This window comes from Maniola hyperantus, chromosome 5 (genome assembly GCF_902806685.2).
Source record: "Maniola hyperantus chromosome 5, iAphHyp1.2, whole genome shotgun sequence".
In the NCBI taxonomy this organism is placed as follows: Eukaryota; Metazoa; Arthropoda; class Insecta; order Lepidoptera; family Nymphalidae; genus Maniola; species Maniola hyperantus.
This window is the reverse complement of record NC_048540.1, coordinates 6,853,536-6,873,681: the sequence shown is the minus strand read 5'-3', so window position 1 is coordinate 6,873,681 and position 20,146 is coordinate 6,853,536. Positions and strand designations below refer to the sequence as shown.

Genomic DNA, 20,146 nt, shown 5'->3' with positions numbered 1-20,146 from the left:
CCACGCGGAGTCTTCATCCAAAATTGAGTAAATTGTAATTATCGAATTGTATTCTGGTTTTTTCTTTTCAAGCGTTTGACTAAAACAACAGATATTACACCTGTAATCAAATAAAAAGAAAAGAAAAAATCTTTCTTTTATTACAATCAACGTACAACAACTACTAACTACTAAATAGTAACTTAATGTAACTTAAATCGTATGTTTATACGTATCGTATCGTATATTTAACCATAAATGTATTTATTTTGGTTGTTGGCTCTAAAGCTGTATCTAACAAGCTATCAATAGTCGACGCGCGGCCTTGTAGGCGGGTCACATTCCAGATTCCAGCTGACATTGTTAATCGTCATCTGTTAGGACGCGGACAAATTATTATCAATCGTTTTCTCTTTTTTTGGCTGTTTTCGTCCAGCTGGATATCTGTTGTATTATATTTTACGTTTATAATCAAAAAAAGTTTACAATGGTACCCGATTTTAATAAATGATTTGACTTTCACTTTGACTTAATAATTCAGACATAATATCCTCTACCCCTATGAACTCCAAAGTTCACACGCAGTCATTCTAAATATTCGTCCAGTTTGTTAAATTAGTATAATCGTAAGATTCTAAAGAGAATTTTCTATAGCGTGATGTAGACAATAAAAACGTATTCATTTATAATAATTATATTAGAAGGAATTTTTTATATGCCATACAAAGCTTATGGTCTCTAATTTTATTGAAATGAGTCCATAATATTATCGTCTAATATTTTAATAGATAATTTTTTTGCTATAATTTCGTCTTTTGAATCAATCATAATTTTTTATCGTTTTTGTGTTTTTTTCATGTATCTATCTAATACATTTAAAAGAACATATTTCAGACATTTTACAGCGATTTTGTGACTGTAGCTTTATTATATCTCGAATCACTACAGTCCACAACCAAGAATTTGTATACTCGATTGACATCTTATTGTTTTAAAATGTCTTCAACATTCCGACTGTGACTTGCATGTTTTGCAGTACTCTTATGACAATTAAACTTTATCCAACAGCACATTACAAGCACTATCAATGCGACAATTCTTTAAAATGTATAAATTATCCTTACGAAGACCTCATTTAAGCAAGTTAACAAACTGTCAACTTTACGTACTGGTTTCCATTGTGATCTCGGACTCGTTTCCATTATGTCCTCGGACTGGTTTGACGGCAGTCCTTGTGATTTGACTGGTTTTCTAGGGTTTCCTCTTCGCTACAATTTGTTTCACAGTAAATGGGACGTGGAACGTCTGTTCAAAGTCACGGTCCAACTACCAAATACCACAAGTTTATTTTTTCAGTGAGTAATGTTTTTCTTCCACCAATGTGTGTGTTGATCACAAGAATGTCACAGTTAGTCTTTGTAGCTCTCAAATTAATATTGTCATCATTAAAACCATGACTTGCCTCTACTGAGTATGCATATTTAAACAAGAAGATCTCATTCAGTCTGCAGAACAAAAATCCCTAGACTTGTAGAACAATTGCCTCCATTGTTAAGGCAGTGATTTTGCGTCTTTATACCATTTTATTTATAGTTGCGATTTGTGTTTTGCATCAGGTATCCTTGTACGCAGCAAGAAACTCAATTAATCAACTGAAAAAATTCCCTTCACCTTGAAGATAGTAATTTCTTGCCACTTAAATCGTTTTACTTGATTTATTCCGAACCAGTGACGATTTAAACGCACTTGTATAAGGTTTATTTCTGTGAAAAATCTTCTTATTTCATATTTCTATGTTCTATTCGAATATACGCTTCTTAAAGTATTTTATATTATGAAAATTCTATCCAGTTATCTTATTTTATAAATTTCATGTCTCGTTTTATGCTTTCAATTTTTTTCCGTCTACATATTTATTTGATCTTCACCCATTATCTTCACAATGTTACCCTCAAGTTGAATTGGCTTCACAGTAAAGACTTTTATGACAATTAAACTTTCATTGTTGAAATTTTAGAACAATAGCAATGATTTGTTAAGCCGGTCGGTATTTCGGAAGGTTTTGTGCTTTGATTGGTTGGGCTTCCTCTCTATGACTGTAGTTTGTTTTTTTCATACAATCATTCAAGCGACACGTCCGGGTAACGCGGGGTCGAAACCACGCAATTGTGACTGCGTCTATTGTGTTAGTTCGACATCTAAGTCAATTCTGCAATCGTTGCATTTGTGATGGATACTAGCTAGATTTCTTTAGATTTGACTAGAGATTTCTTACTTTTTAGAGTTTGTTTTAGCAATAAAACCGCCTTTTTATTTATGTTGTGTATGTTGTTTCTCTGTTGTGTGTGCAATAAAGAGTTAATTCAATTTATCTATGTGACTATAAAAGTATACGTTTACTTTTAAAATATTGTAGTTAAAAACAGAGATTTAGTTATGATTGTCCACGTAAATGCTTACGATCTGCGTCTACGCAATACATTTTTTAATTACGTTTTTGAATTAAATTTTTTTTTTTTTTTTTTTTTTTCCTTATTGTTGAGTGCCAATTAGCTACTCAATTATATTACGATCTAGCCTAATGTATGACTAATAAGTAATTTTATTTTAACCTAAACTTATAAATTATCTTATATACTAAGAAATTGTCCACTGACGCATCTTAGTCTTTCTTGATTTGAGATATGACACTTTGTTCACGTGTTCTTTCAGCACTTACACTATGTACACTATCACTAATCACTATACACTAACTCAAAAGGTTTGGTCCTTTTTAGTCTTCTCACTGTCTCCGTTACGTCAAGCAGCTGGATTGCTTCAACGTTAACGTGGTGGTGAAGCCTATAGTCGTGGGCTTTGGCAGATTTGGTGATAACTTTATGGACGTATTCAATTTGAATTAAATGATATAATGTCTCTACCGCTACACTGTAAACTAGTTTTTATTATCTTACATAATATGAACATGAATTTCGTAGTATGAGTATCTTTGCTATTGATTGATATATTCAGTCGTATGGATCATAGGAATAATACGATTTTCACTTCATAATGTTTCCACTATCCGCTTGCTTATTTCTTTACTGCTTGCCAGAAATTTCCGCATACCAGCGTTACGTTTCTATTGCGAATGTATTTGTAAACATAACGTCGGCAATAACATTTTCTGAGTTTTAGCTATTCAAAACGGAATACCTACACCTACTCAAATAAATAATTTAACTATAACTGATCGTCCTCCATTGTTATTATACTATAGAACCACAAGATACCTCGAGGGTCTTTAATACTTTACCCCTGTGTTATTGAAATTAAAACTATCCGCACAGACCGCTTCGTTTAACTTACTCTTTCCCTAATAAGTTATCATATTTAAATTAATGAATCGTTGTTTTGCTACCGATACAACACATGCCCAAACAATGTTTTTTTTAAAGAATATTAGCCATGTTAAATGACTAATATTCCCCATTCCTCTCCAACTAAGCTTCAAGCTTGTGCTAGGAGTAGGTACCTAGCATAGCTAGGTAGGTATATCTTTTTTAGATACATTCCTTCTTCGACCACAATACACTTTCCATTGGAATAAATGTATTAAATTGGGTTTATCTTAAAAGAATTTCAAAAGCCTGATAAAATAAATTTCGCCACAATAATGCCGATGATCAAGATAGAGTTCGTTAGAGGAATGCATATAATTACATCTAATCAAAATACGATCACGCAACGTCCACTGATGGACTCTAGCTGTTGCTGGTTGTTTACAAACAATTGTTCAATAGCAAATAATTATGCAATGTGATGACAGAGGCGGGGCGCATGAACATTTACTTTCATTGCTCGGCGTGCGTGCGCGTGCGACGAAACTATCAGACTCAGAGAAAGCGCTCAGGAATTCGGCCGGGCTCGGACTTGGAAGCCGAGTCCACTGTACTTTTGCCTCCTACCATCTGTAAACTGGATAGATTCGCAATATTTTTGCCGTGTTACAACACTTCACACTAACAATAAGCACGCATCACAACCAAACGAGGCTAGCACCGGCATTCGAAATCACGCCTTGGTTATCAACATCTCATATCAATCATCATAAGCTACTTTGTGTGTAGCCGTTTTACAGCTCTCTATAAATTCAATACCTGGTAGTATATTATCGAATGTTTCATGTGAAATGAGGTTTTATTATTAGAGATGTAGGGGTGAATGTGGCGTGTACATTTGGATCCGGAACGCTGAGGCGGCGTGTTACGGTTTTGAAAAGAATGCAGAATGTAGGTTGCGTTACGGACTACAGTTACTAACATTCTTAGGAATGCAATTACTGATCACTATTGTTGTCATAACAAATTACATTTTCGGTATCTCTGTTGGGCTATGTAAATATTTGCACGAAGTATGTGTTGCTTGCTTCTATATCGCAAGTTTAAAGGTTGTACCTATACATAAGTTGTGCATTCGTTTCTTGACTACGATAGAAGATAGGTACTCTCCAATGCTCTCCAATTCTATACTATTAATAACAATATATTTGGTGATGATGGAGAGCTTTTATTTCCGCGTGGAACTTAGGGCTGCAACAGATATGTATGGTGCGACGAGAGTCCAACTCTTTTATGGTCTGGTCACCAGGTGTTGGTAAGCTAACCAGGTCTTCTTCGTCCGACAGACTGCCATTAGAATGCCACTTGAGCATCATTCTTTGCATATGCTATTTCATTGTACTTACCTGTACCGGGAGTTGATGTCACGGCAATATATTTTCCTACTGTATAAATGGTTTTCTCTTCCATCTACCCTAATTTCGTCATCGCTTTACACTTCTGAAATGACACAAAATTTTGAATAACCACGTGTCACGCTGAGTCTTCATAATTATTTTAACAATCCGTAAATAATTGATAATTATTCGTTAGCAAAAATTCTAAAAACTTAATTCAGTTCGAAGGGTTGAAAAACTCGATAATTTTCTATACCTACTAAAAGGTTCTTGAATTGTAAACCAAAAGAAGATATGTGGAAATTAGCAGTTAATGAAACAAAAATGGCAAAATTTCTGAAATGTGGAAACACCTACCTCTTTACTAAATGACTTATCAGCTGTATTTGGGATAACATAAAATTGCTTTCCTTAAAGTACTTATTATGTTTTTGTACACAACGAAGAAAATATATGAAGTCATGCGGTAGAAAGTTTCTGTCCGAAAAACGCGTAGCTCTACGCAATGTCAAAAATGCACGTGCGTGCTCTGTCGCATGTGCATGAATCCCAAGATCAATGAAGTCATCATGAAGAGTTGAATTTCTAATGCATGATTCCATTTCATTGGCAGCCAAGCGTGAGTGCAACTATTCGAGCTATTCGAGCTATTCGGGCCGTCTCGTTACTCGTATTGTCTCAATGATCTAACACACTTCGACTAATTATAATTGTATACGTATCCATGTATCGGTATTACTAATGAGTTTACAAATTCTTCACATTGCTCTCTAATTGTTATTGGCGTTTTTAGATTTTCTTTTATTCATCAAGGTGAGGATAAGGAATGTGCGTTTTAGTACAAGGCTGATTGGTTGTTTTTGGTAGTGTTTGCCTGTAATTATTAGGTAGGTAGTAGATAAATCAATACTAGTTATAGTAATACTAATTTTCTTTTAATTTTTCCTTTAATTAATATTTAGTGACAATAACCAGGACTCGTAACCATATTCTTGTATCCACATTCCACAACGTTTAGAGTTCGGATTATTTTGTTGGCATCCTATCTTCGCATCCTAGACAGTTAGGTTAGATTTTGAGTACTTTTCTGTGTGTCTGCATCTGTTAAATTAAATTCCATTCTACGTGGTTTTAGGAAAGTACTTTATAGGAAAGTAAAGTAGGAAAGTATTAAAGATAGAAAAATGTTGGTTCGGAATAATTAGAAATTTTAGTTCTAGCTTCTTAGATAATTACTAAGTAATTAGAAAACGGAATAAATAAGTTATTTACCTTTATTTCTTCAATTATTGAGTTATTTAAGGTAGGTATATAATATATATCTAGCATAATAATTTAAGTAAGCTCTATTATAATTTCCTATTACGGATTCGAAGGATACTGTGATAAGTGATAACAATTTCGCTAAAGAAAAAATGTGGTATTGTTTTGCACGTGTCGATCATTTTGTGTGACGTAAGCGTCCAAGTTCCTTCGGTATGTCGATGGAATTCCGTCCGTACTCGTTGGGGTCAGACAAAGGAATTTTCAGTAATTATCATCAACCTTATGCGATGTGCTATCAAACCGAACCTATCTTTGATGTAAATCTATGCGGTAATCGCTTTCATGAGGAGACCAAATCAGGTTTTTTTTATTTGCTGTAAAGACACGCATGACAATAACATCTGAAGAGAAGTGATAATGTAGTCAAAGATGGAAGGTGTTTGCCTAGAATATGCCTATTCATTCTCTTTTTAAACGTTCCCGGAATTTATAATTCGTAGGAAACACAGATCGCAGAAGAATATTTCAAAACCGAGCCATGCGTATGACGACATGTCCGCGGCAGGTTGAGATGACAATCGGGGTATAAGACGGGGGGACGCCCCGCGCACTCGCACGTTACCCGCACTCGCCCGATTCGGGCTAGCGCGAGGGCTGTGTGGATGTGCGAGGTGTTCCCTCCCCGAATGCCATCTCAACCTGTCGTGTACTAGGTATACCTACCTACATCGGACGGACGACTAGCGGAAAAGATACCCAGGTTAAAGAAGATGCGAATGAGGAACGATGACCCAAAGTGTTTCGTGCGTGAAAGTTAAGAGTAGTTTTATCAATCCACTCGGATGTTTATACCTGAACCGATGGCCATGTAGGTACACCTACTGAATTGCAGATAATAAAATTATCAATAAACCGTACACAGTCATGTCCAGTGATACAACGTTATGTTATGTCGCTGAGTCAGGAATGGTGCGGCTAGGAAAGTTAGTGTTTACCCTTTTCCGAATTTTAAGATTAGGTATTATTATTAAGGTCCAAACGCATTTGCGCTGCGCGACGTGACGAGGCGCGGCAAGTCTAGTTTATATGAGTTTGTACCGGAGCGACGCTGCAGCACACGACAGCCACATGAGTAGTTGCCTGCAGCTACTCATGTGGCTGCAAGCAACTACGCGACGCGTTGAGGCAAATACATATATAGTTTATAAGAGTTTGTATGGAGCAAGGCGCACTTGAGCGTCGCGGCAGGAGCGTCGCGCAGCATAGTGCAAAGTCCATTAGGTTTAAGGTAATCCTAAAATACTCCTTAGTCACCACAAGAGACTCGCAACATATTTCCTAAATTTCAATATTGAATTTGCGCGTAAATTAGGCGCAATGTTCGGCTGCATCGGACGCATCGAAGCAACGCTGATGACGTCAGTAGATGCCAATTTTGACTTGACCTTAGATTACGCGTTTTTGAGGTGCGCCCGTTCTTTTGAGATTTTGAATAACTGTCAGAACAACTATCCTGGCAGAGTGAAATAGAAGATCAAATTTAGCATGTATGATGGATGACAATTGTAACATCGCTAACGCTTCTCGCAAAGTCGGCTTTTACGAGCCAAGGTGCCATAAATGATAAAAATTCATACACAAACACATCCACATAGGGCTACTCCTTAGTTGAATAGCGATCGAACCATGTCAGGGCTACCACGTACGGACACACGGTATATGGTGCTATTTTGTTATGCAAGAAGGCCGCACACATAACCGGGCGTGGACTTAGGTTTTATGAAAATTGTTTTGTATTGAATCATCCATATTATTCAGCAGAAACTATGCAGTGTCACTCACGGCCTTTCGCACTTCTTCGGTTGAAATTTATAAAATAAGAAACCAATTAGCTATTTACCTACTATTAGCAATTAGATATTATATTACTGTTATTATTATATTACTGTGATGGTTTTACCGATTTCATAGATCAAAGTCTAATAACACTTTTTTCATCTCAGTTTGTTTTTGCGGTTTTTTGAACTCACCAAAGTTTGTAGTTACTATACTCGCAGGTATTGTAATTTGATTTCAATGCCCAATTTTCGCATTTCCTTCACAATTTTTGGTATTTTTCTTTCCTTTTTTTACTGTACCAGCATATTATTATATGTATAGTTACCTAAGTATAACAATAACTCATCAATAACTAGAAAAAATTTATTGTAAGTATAATGTGTTTAACCCTCGACGCTAACAGAGTTGTTATTTTGAAACTCAGCCCTATTAAAAATAGGTTATCCCTACGAGTGGTTGACAATTACTAATAAATAGTGATCAAGGTCTGATGTTGTAGCAGGAAGGTGGTAATAATTGGGTAAAAAAGATTCCGACGAGTTGAGAACCTCCTCCTTTTTTGAAGTCGGTTAAAAAGGTTTATCTATCAACCGTAGAACTATTTATCTATCACTTGTCAGGGATGATTTGAATTTCTAATTTATGTACACTTTTCTATCATTCAGTCAATATTATAAGTACCTACTACTAGTTTTTTGGCACATCCCTGCCACATCATTATTATTTTGTCCTCTACCTGAAGGTTGCTGAAGGAAGAGATCGCCGTTTTAGCGATAAGGTTGCTATTATACTTTACTACGTTGCTACTTACGAGTTACGTCTTGGATTTAATAAAAGGTTTATTTATTCACATATTCAATATTTTGATTTGGGATTATACCTACTAAGTACAAGTTTGGATTGTATATCATTGTCATGCTGTTTAAGTAGGTATGTCATTCACTAGCTTATATTTTCTATTGTTTATTTTGGTTACGCAGTCACATTAACTTAATAATAATTAGGTATTATAATATAAAATATTACTATTATACTAAAAACATCACAACAACATTGTTTTGAAGTAAATGTTTTCCTGTTACCTATGTTTTAAGTTGTCAAGTACCAATAATTATAAATTCCAAATCTTCAGATACATAATATCGAAAAGAAAAATGTTTAAAATTAAAATGGAATAGGTGTGTTTTCATATTCACATCTTTTTCATCAATATTATTTTGTTGTTAAACTTTGATTGCGCTTCCATCTATGGGTGGCATTGTGTAACTGTTATGGGGTTGGTGACTGTCAGATGGCGCTGTACGATGAGTTTAAATTTCAAACATCCTGACAGATGACTCTAGTGGTACCTACCTTAAATAAAGCATTTCGAATTTTTAACTCCTTATTTTCTAAAATATGCTCCTTCGTTAAAAGCTCAAAGTACCTACTACAAAAAAAAATATAATAATAGTATAGGTAATTGTAAAAATATTTTAATTTTGAGAAACTTTTTCATCAAGTAGTAGGTACAATATAGGTACCTACTTATAGGTATTGTAAAGGCTTTTTCTCCTCGTTTTGATTAAGTACGTAAATTAACTTTGAACTTCAACGTTGCCTTGTCACTGAATCTTAGTACCTAGGTAAATATTGTAAAGGCTTTTTTAATAAATTGAAAAATTAATGTTCAAATTCAACTCAAAATAAATCAAAATAATTGTACCATTTTATGTAAGTAATCAAAATAACAAAATTGTATTTCTTGCAACTGTCCATCTAGTTAGACAAGTAAATTCTTCCACGTCATGCTTCCACATTGAATATGATAGCTTCCTACTACTTACCGATATCAAACCTAAAGCCCTTCATTTATGGTCAAGAAATTAAAAACCTAATAATCTACTTGCTACGCAAGTACTTACTTACGGCAAGACATCGTCAAGGTCTGACCGTATGTATATCTAATCGAAATTCCACGGACACGTACGAAGCGATTTGCCTTCTCGTTTCTAATTCAAACCGCTAGGATATGGAACGCCCCTCCAGCATCAGCTTCCGCTCCACATTCAATATGGGTACCTTCAAGTCATCAAGAGTGAATACGCAAGCGCGCTCCATCTTAAGTTGCTAGCCTAGTCTATAAATTTAAATAATAAAAAACCGGCCAAGTGCGAGTCCGGCTCGCGCAATAAGGGTTTCGTACTACAGTCGTATTTTTTCTACATTTTGCTGGATAATTCAAAAACTATGATACATAAAAATAAATAAAAATCTGTTTTAGAATGCACAGGTGAAGACCTTTCATATGATACCCCTTTTGATATAGTTATACTAGTTTTGATTAGTTAGTATACTTAGAAAATTGAAAATACTAATTATTAATTCATGACCACAATTTAATTTTTTTTGTGTTATGTAAGCCTAAATTCTCGGTTTTCACTTTTTTCCCCAAATGTCAGCTATAAGATCTACCTACCTGCCAAATTTCATGATTCTAGGTCAACGGGAAATATCCTGTAGGTTTCTTGACAGACAGACGGACAGACAGACAGACAGACAACAAAGTGATCCTATAAGGGTCCCGTTTTTCCTTTTGAGGTATGGAATTCTAAAAATAGTACGCAAATACGAATATTTCTTGCATCGATAGTTATTAGATATCACTTGGAAGTTGAAACAATAAAGTGCGGAATGCGGAATGTTTTCGCTTCCCTCACTTTCGCTTCAGACATCCGCCTTCCGCGCAATGTGGTGCCTATATCACAGTCATAGAGTTCGGAATAGTGAATACTAATAGAGCAGCAATGTGAGGCAAAATGGCATCAACCTGATGTGATGACGTACCTACACAAGTACCTACACCAATCGTGCTTTTTATCTTGATCAGTAAATTGGCGCAGACGCAGTTACACCATCTGAAAAATGTCGCCAGAAGAGTATGTAAATATGTTTATATCTACATAAAATTACCTAGTGTTTGGTCAGTCTTTAAAGTTATTAGGGGGAGGACTAGATGAGCTGCTTCGATGTTTGAGGCAATAGTCGTTAGATAGAGATATTATGATATTACGTGTATAGTTACCGGTATAAGTATTGTTACTTATGCCGGTATTAATAATGGTATCTAGATAACGATAATGGATGTATGGGTATCGTTACTATTTAAGGTTAGTATAACGGTACTTTAGTAACAATAGGTACAAAAAATACGGGTAATTCGATTTCTGCTTTATAATGACACACTAGAGCTAAGAGAAAGAAGCACATTGGGATTTGGGAAACGACAACACAGTGAGTTGTATGAGGTCTGCTGCTCTATGGTCTAAACTCAATGCCTACAACTTTATTGATGTTAAACTGTGTGCAGACTGCAGACTAAACAGACACCCCGATCATCAACATTTCAACGGGACACTGTAAGCAATAAACAGATGTGACTTCATTGAACCCTAAAAAGATATCAAAGGCCCACCTATGAAGAACTGAGTGGCTGGATTTTCTTTTTATTTGTTAGTAGCTCATGCCTTCGAGTATTAAGGATTAAGGTTTTTAAAACCCCGTGGAACATTTTGGTTTTCTGGGATGAAAAGTTAGTTAAACTTAACATACCTACAAAAACATCCTCTGGTGATTTAAAAAAAATTGCAAATCGGTCCAGAAACCTCGAAAAAATCGGTGTACATACATAAAAAAACGGGTCGAATTGACGATAAGGTGATTAACTAGGTACTGAAAACCTTGATTTTTAAATACATAAGTAATTTATATAAGTAGGGTACGACTGTATACCATACCGATATTCTAAGAAAAGTTTAACCTGTTCTGTGGTTACAGAGAGTGTGGATTTACAGAGCCGATGTCAATTTCCATAAAAAATAAAATAAATATTTGTCATTCCTAAACGGCTTTTAGAATTTAAAAAAAAAACAAATTGTTATCAGCTACTGGACTGCCAAGCAGATTGCATGGCAGCCTTCTTAAAAGGTGCGTGCACAGGTAGCATTGATACATAAATACCATTATAAGCTGTGAGTCCACCGGCTTATTCTTTAACATCGGGATTTTCACTTCTGCGGCAGCGATATGGTGAGAGAGCGACCTGTAGGTATTTAGCAACATTTCATCTGCTTATTGCATTATTTAGTTTTGATCTTTGATGAATGTGATAAAATAAAAACGTTTTCTTTCTTTCTTGCCTACAGTAGATATTCAAATCAGAATATCTCTGCATGTCCGCTCATTATTGTAGACCAAGATAAAAATATATTGGTCATTTTTACTTATACCTACTAGTTATAATGCAATATTTTAAAATTTCTAATAATATCATGTGGTAGGTAGGTTCAGTGAATGTGTCAGATTGTAAGATTTTTTGAGGTTAATTTTTCGCTTATAGGTACAATTTAGTAATCTTGAACAACATAGATAGATATCTAAATTATAGGAACAAACTGACGACCATCTTATTGTAGGTAAGCATATATGAGAATATTAGCTGATGCCCGCGACTTCGTCCGCGTGGATTTACATTTTTCAAAATCCCGCGGGAACTCTTTGATTTTCCGGAATAAAAAGTAGCCTATGTGTTAATCCAGGGTATAATCTCCATTCCAAATTTCATTTATAATATTAGTAGGATTGAGGTTTCCAAAATAAGATGAATTTCATTGCAAGTATTTGTAAAGAATATACCTAGTTTATGTAAAAAGTAGACAAATTGTAGGAAATTCTTCACAAGAACGCGTAATTGACGCCCTTTGCATGGCACATTAAAGTACTTTCTACGCCTTTGAAACTTGAACGTAGCTTTATAAGCCTCCATTTCGACATGCAGCCTGTGAAAAGTCAGCTTATCTCATCGTAAAATAAATAACTACCGTCCAACGAGCCTCGAGGCCACGGACGCGCTACTTCACCCGAGCTGACTTATGTGATTAACTTAAATGTGATTCTTTATTGGCTTTAATACTATTGACGATAATGTCTGTCTGACATCATCAAATTGCTTTTAAGATTTTATTTTCATACGTCAAATCTCTACTATAAGCTCTGTAATAATATTTCAGTTTAGTCTATATCTTTGGGCATTTAAATACCAAGTTAATTAGTTTTCCCTTGTGTGTCGGATATGGAATGTGGGCATATGGCAAGATACAATAGCTGTTATGTTTGGACATTATACTTTTTTGTATTCATGAGTAGGTACCTAGTAGGTACCTACCCAAGTTTCACTCTTTAAAAAAATTAAGTGACTTAAATTTTTTTTCGTAACTCATCTACCAGTATATTATTCACAATAATTTCTAGATTATTTATTAGGAAGCCAACGGTATACAAAGAAATATTTTTTTATATTATAAATTAAAAAAGTAAAAAAACAACATTAAATTAAAACTAAAATACCTAAATTATTAAATTAAATCTAAAACCTCAACTTAAAAATATTTTTTACTTTTTACTTATTAATTAATTTTATCAACTGCATGATCGTACGCGTGTCGCAAAAAATGTAAGGAAATATGTATTATAGCGAGCACAATGTTATCGGTCCAGTGGACGGCCAGCTTCCATCTGTTATCTCGATGTATAATAACTATAGCCCGGCGAGCCTCGCGGTCACGGACGAGCTACTGGCTTCACGCAAGACCAAATTTAAATACAATTAACTCCAACTGCATATTAAATGTGTTATTATTACGTATATATGTATAATTTTCTTGAACATACATCAAACTGTTAAGTATAACTGTTATAATTAAATTTGATGTAAGGAAGTTAAAGTAGATTATTATTATTATACCTACTCACTTGTGTTCGTTAATTTGAATATCTTATTATAACTGTTCAAGTAAACAGTTAAACATCGTGAGGAAACCTGCATGCCTGAGAGTTCTCAATAATGTTCTCAAAGCTGTGTGAAGTCTACCAATCCACACATGGCCAGCGTGGTAGACTATGGCCAAAACCCTTCTTACTCTGAGAGGAGACCCGTGCTCTGTAGTGAGCCGGCAATGGGTTGATCATGATGATGATGATGAAACAGTTAAAAGTTACTAAGTTCATGTTTAGTATTAAATAAGAGCCGTAAATAAGTGGGCAAATACAAGATATTTCGCACGTAGGTATTTAATTTGACTTTATAAAGCAAAAAATTATTTAGCATAGCACACTGGTTTTATACAGAAAGTAGCTTATGCTCGGGACTTTGTCCGCGTGGACTACACAAATTTCAAACCCCTTTTTTACCCTCTTAGGAGTTAATTTTCAAAAATCCTTCATTAGCGGATTTCTGCGTTAAAATGGCTATCTGCACAATGATATTAGAAGAAAAAGAGGTAGATAGGTTACTTATATCAAATTCGATGTTTATTAATGGCACGCTGCGTCAGCGCCGAAAGACTCAACACACATAAACGCATAGATAGTATTTTAACCTCACACAACAGAGAGTAAAGGACGGTGAACTAATAACCTCAGCTTCAGTTGCGCACGAAAAAGAGACGGTTATATTTTGCACTACCTCGTCCTGCACAGAAGAGTGGAAGAAGGACGGATATATGCCTAATAATGCGAGCGTAAAAGAGACGGGACGAGACGGTAAACTAGAAACTCCAAAGAAAAAAAAAACAGTAAAGTCTTTTCGGCTAATGCCGATTTATGCCTACACTGTAGTTGTATAGTAAAATAAAAACCTTATACTGTGGTATTTAATATATTACGAACTAGCTTTTTCCCGCGGTTCCGCTCGTTTTTAGGGTTCCGTGCCCAAGGGGTGCCAACGGGACCCTATTACTAAGCCTCCGCTGTCTGTACGTCCATCTGTCAGCGGACTGTATCTCGTAAGCCGTAATAGGTAGACAGTTGAAATTTTCACAGAATGTATTTCTATTGCCGCTATAATAAAAATAATAAAAATTAAATTAAATTAAATAAAGGGGGCTCCCATACATGGAAAAGAAGTCGAAATAAAATTACTAAATTTTACGCGGACGAAGCCGCGGGAAGGTAGGTAAAGGAATAAAATGTGAAATGAAAATATTTTTTATTTTTGAAAATATTTACTATTACACAATCTACATACCCATAGCCAAAATTCCCTCATTGTATGAAGAGACCCAGCAGTGGACCGTAAAAAGATGTTAGACCATAGTTAATTTATCCTTCCCTAAAACAGGAAATATGCACACTATTTGAATTGTCAATACTCAGAAGAGACCTATCTGTTTATTTTATATTCTTTGATCGGAAACTTTAAAATACGTACAACGATAACTTGATACGTACTTATGGCATGTGACATAAGGTACAAATTGCAATGAGTTGCATTTTACACGAACGTGCACGAGTTTGTTATTGTTAAATAAGTGAAAAATACGAATTATATAAAAGAAATAGTTTTACTTACGAATGAAATGTGATTCCTTGACTTTTGGAAACCTTGCTTGTGTAGTTTGTGCAGAATCTCATCACACACGACGGCATTTTCGGTTGTTTTGGGAGACGAAAACAAAATACACATTACTATCAACGACGTCATCGATAGCGCGACGACAGCGGGCGACTGAGCTCAGGTTTGCTAATTAGCTTAGTTTTAACGTGCCACTTGCGGTCCGCGTATAACGTATCTACCTATTTTCTTCTAATATCATTGTATCTGCATGCCAAATTTCAGCCCGATCCGTCCAGTAGTTTGAGCTGTGCGTTTATAGATCAATCAGTCAGACAGTCAGCCAGTCAGCTTTTCCCTTTATATATAGAAGACTATGCAGTTTGCTGGCATAGGTACCTACCTATGTTTTGCTTGTTTTGAAATTTGTACAAAATCTTTAGGCACTCCACTCAACAAAAGAGAAGATCACTTTATCTTTGTCTTTTATATAAAATTTAACCTTTTACTGCGATCTAATTTCAGTTCGTTAAAACCCTAGGCTTTTAGAAACCCCATAATCTGGTATCTAACTTCTTGACTCGGCGTGACTAATCTGCGTGTATTTACAAATAAATATAGAAGTCTAGAAGAAGGGAGCTGTGATAGCCTAGTGGTTAGGACGTCCGCCTTCTAATCGGAGGTAGGGGGTTCGATCCCGGGCACCTCTAACTTTTCGGAGTTATGTGCGTTCTAAGTACCTAATTAAATATCACTTGCTTTAACGGTGAAGGAAAACATCGTGAGGAAACCTGCATGCCTGAGAGTTCTCTATAATGTTCTCAAAAGTGTGTGAAGTCTACCAATCCGCAATTGGCCAGCGTGGTAGACTATGACCAAACCCTTCTCACTCTGAGAGGAGACCCGTGCTCTGCAGTGAGCCGGCGATGGGTTGATCATGATGATGATAGAAGTCTAAATAAAAGCATCCCTACGCTTCTCGCTCAGTAACAAAAGTAATCGATAATGCCCTGCGTGTAAATAAACAGCCCCCCAAGCAAGCCGGCATCCGCGCAGGCTCGCCAGTCGCCACTGAATTACTCGCATCCTTTCGCTCCCGGCCCTCAGAGACCAGCGGAATGTAACGTGGGATGTTGTATTTTATGGAAGAGGGAGCTTGCTGGAATTATTGCTAAGATACGGGCTCATCTAGTTTAGGGGCCGGGACTCCATGAAAGTTATACGTAACCAAGTCTTGATTAATAAATACTCATACCATTTCATTCATTATAGTTTGGTCCAGTCTGTCTGTCTGTCCGTGCGTCCTGTTTCACGAGCTAGAGCTTCATATTTATATTTCAACTTTATAAAATTCAAATTTCGCACAGTTATAGAAACCTGTTACCGTTACATAGACGTTTTTAAATATGTACTACGATACTTATTTAAATTTTAAAAAAGTGGGTACTTATACATTCTTATAAGTAAGTATACCTCTTGCTCGTGAACCATTATGAACCACCATGAACCAACGTGCAATGCTGGGTACAAAAATTTTGTTCGTACCCCCTTGAATGGTGTAGACCTTTGTCATCTGTACTTACATCTCTAAAGTCTAACTTCTAAAGGAAGTTATTTAATCTCTCTTTAGTTTAGGTAAGTAGGTATTCCTTTTTCGCGTCATTCTGGGTATGTATCCAACATCCACTACGAGATATGAAATACGTAGAGCCCTGAATTACTTCCTAGAAGATACCTACTAGATACATAGTTGACATACCTACCTACCTTTTTAACGTTATACCTAGTCTCTATGATATATTATCACTAGTTTATACTCATACCAGGCCTTGTTCAGATTATTATGTTGGTAAGTACGTACTTATAATAAAATATCCTACCCTAGTTCAGTAAGCAAAAACTGTCGCAAGTTGTTTATTTATTGGAAAAGTTGTTAGATAAACCAAAACCAATAAAGGAAACAATATAATATTAGATAAGGTAGACGCGTGGTATGCCGAAGTTTTTAGGTTTGATGAACATCTAGACTAGGACATGACATATAAAAATAGTAAAGTAGTTTATCCTAGCAAAAATCGACAAAGTTTGTTTACTTATCGGAAAAGTTTTAAGAGTAATGGTGACAAGAGCGATGATAGCCTAGTTGTTAAGACGTCGATTATATAGTTTTGCCCTAGGTTAAAGGTAGGAAAAGAGTCAGAAAGCTCTTGCTACCTAGGTAAAATACTTCGTACCTGGGAAGTTATATTTTTTAAACATGGCAAAAGTAGATTTTATAAAAGAAGAATGGACGAAAACAGCAAAGGAATAATAAAGCCTTTATTAAGCTAGTTTCAGACTATAATTAATCTAGCGGCGCCATCCTCGATCTACCTGTCGGCAGCCCTTTACCTTCGCTCTATTAGACAATAAAAAACCTAATGCCTATACAGTGCTCCAGAGCGGCAACTTCTCACAGCCTTCGGCCTTCGAGCCCCCCGCTCGCCCGACCACATCAAAATAAAACACAACCTTCCAAGGATACAACCACCGTAATTTAAACTCAATCATTAGGACAACTTGCAAACGAATCACAACTTTACAGCGCTAACTATAAACCTTAATTTCCTTCAGTGACACTGATTTGTTATATTTCTATCGGTGTTATTCAATATTCTTCTTTAAACCAATGATGTGGCAAAGTTTAAAATTGCATTTATAAGGGAAAGGTTTCATGGGCGACGGAAGGGAGAAGAATGAAGGGGGTTCATTAATCCCCGCGCCCTGCGCTCACGCACTTTCATGAATGGACCGAACAGGTTGATGTATTCATATACGGGATGTTTGTGAAAACAACGACCGTGAAAAATTAAGGTTTTTAAATCATTAGGGTAATTTACATTCTACGTTTGGTCTTCTCTAGACACCAAAATGTATTCATAGTCCTGAGTATAGAATTGAAATGTTTGTTATCGGCGAGGGATCTAAATTTTATTAACAGAGACCTGAAAAGTATACTCGTACCTATCTATTTTAAGTAAACATAAAAAAATTTGTCGAAGTCCAAGGAATATATTAACAGAGCTGAAACAGATACAACTATTCAGGATCTGTTAAGTTTAATTTATGAAATTGATAGGTAGCTACCAGAGGCGGATTTCCCATAACGCCAACTAGGCTCGTGGCTAGGGCGGCTAATCTTACCAAGAATACTTTTATGCGAATATGAAACGAAACCGAAATGTCTGGGTGGGTATCCTGTCTCTCCACGAAAAAAGATATTGTAAGTGTGGAAGAAAGTAGGTATGTCTTAGTAACAAAGAGACAGAATGTCAGCAATGTTTTTATTGTTTGATGTTTCTTACTTCTTCTAAACCGATTTCGGTCTCACAAGATTAGCTGAGAAGATGGCGGCTGGTAAACAGATAAGATAGCATGGGGTGGTCAAGACTGCAAGTACTCCTCTGGTAGCAACTACCTACTATTTTTTGTGCTGTTAATTTAAGCTATATAAATAGCTCTGTGTACGATAGAATTGGTGTCAATATTCATTGAACCATTGCTGCTTCGTTTACTTAGTAATAAATTCCCTGTTTTGAAATTCCGATGTCAGAAAACGGGGCATCGGAGGTCATGCCCATTTGACACAAAAAATGTGTTGTGTTACCGTTTTCTTTGTGATCGAGATGAGGTCACAGAAATAACATGGCCCCGATACCACTTATCAGCATATGTATTTCCGACTAACAGTAACAATGGGCATTCAAACTCGTGTAGGTAGTTTTGTTATAAATGTTATTATAATGGGCTTATCTGTCCCTGTAAAGTGAAACAAACACAATGCGCGACGGCTACTGCATAGCAGGATGGCATAATGAACGCGCGCATACTCGTGTGCCTAACTTTTGTAATACAAGTAACTGTACGTAGCGCGTTACACTGCAGTGTACGACTTAATGAACTGCTGTTCGCTTTACAGATGTTGATGATACTGTAAAGTGCGCTTTACAGTATCGTCACCATCGTAGGCCTTCTTCGAATCGAAGTTTGGCGGTCATCACGCGAAAAGCTTCTCTGTCTTAAGCTGCTTCTTTCGACTTCGAATAACTAGGCCTTATATCTTTTTAAATCATTTGCATATTTGGTGACCTGGAGCTCTTTTGCCAGCAACTCTTCCTTCCAACACTAATCTTGGGAATGAGAATTTGGGTCTTCTCTGTATTTGTCCAAAGAGCAAGCTTTCTCCGCTTGGTGGTGGGGTTCTCTCTTCTCGCTTTAGTTTGAATGCCTTCATACAGTTCATTGTAAAATAATTTATAATAGACGCGTTGGATCTGTTGTCATCACGCGTAGTGTGTTTCACGCTTAAACGTTAAAGATGTTAGGATTTTTCAAAGACCCCCTGTATCATTATAAGGTTCGAAGGAAGCGCCGCAACGTCCGGCCGCGTGGATGTAGCATGATGCTCTTTTTCTTTCTGGTTTATTTTTTGTTCATCTCATTTATTTATTCCAATGTAATCTCTTCCAGTTCATTTTTTATTCAGTCAACCTTCAGTGTTACCTGTGCTGGGACGCCAATGTGTTCCCTATGAATTCGATCTGCTAAAAGAATTGGTAGTGCAAGTGAACATTAGGTTTTTAGCGCCAATTTTATTACAATGTGTTTTTAAATATGCAATGGTTTTGAGTGTTGTTTTAAAGTTTTTAATGTTGTTGCGATGATGGAACTTTCGGACTATTTGCTTCTGTTAGCTCGGACTCCTTTGAGTAGTCTGGAACATCTTTCAATGGAACCTCCGCAGTCACCGAAATTTAATTTACCTTTGTGGCAACCATGGATTTGTTCACCGCTTAAAGGTATTATTTTGTTTTTTTTAGTTTTCTATTTCTCATAATTATATGTAAGAAGCCTTAAAATCGAAAAAGTTTTAGAATTAGGCCACCCCCAATGTATCCGTCGATTAGACTTTCAAAACAATGCGCATAATGTAAGAA

At 36.0% G+C, this 20,146-nt stretch overlaps 1 protein-coding gene and 1 long non-coding RNA gene across 2 annotated transcripts in view; one reads left to right on the top strand and one right to left on the bottom strand.

Annotated features, from left to right (window-relative positions):
- Nucleotides 1-20,146, top strand: part of Tgi (Tondu-domain-containing Growth Inhibitor) — a 41,259-nt gene that overhangs the window by 10,662 nt on the left and 10,451 nt on the right. The gene's annotated exons all lie outside the window — the stretch shown is intronic.
- Nucleotides 14,822-15,428, bottom strand: LOC138402352 (uncharacterized). Its single transcript, XR_011236751.1, has 2 exons — nucleotides 15,189-15,428; nucleotides 14,822-14,948 (listed from the first exon to the last, which is right to left on the bottom strand). It is a non-coding gene; the product is annotated as an uncharacterized lncRNA (long non-coding RNA).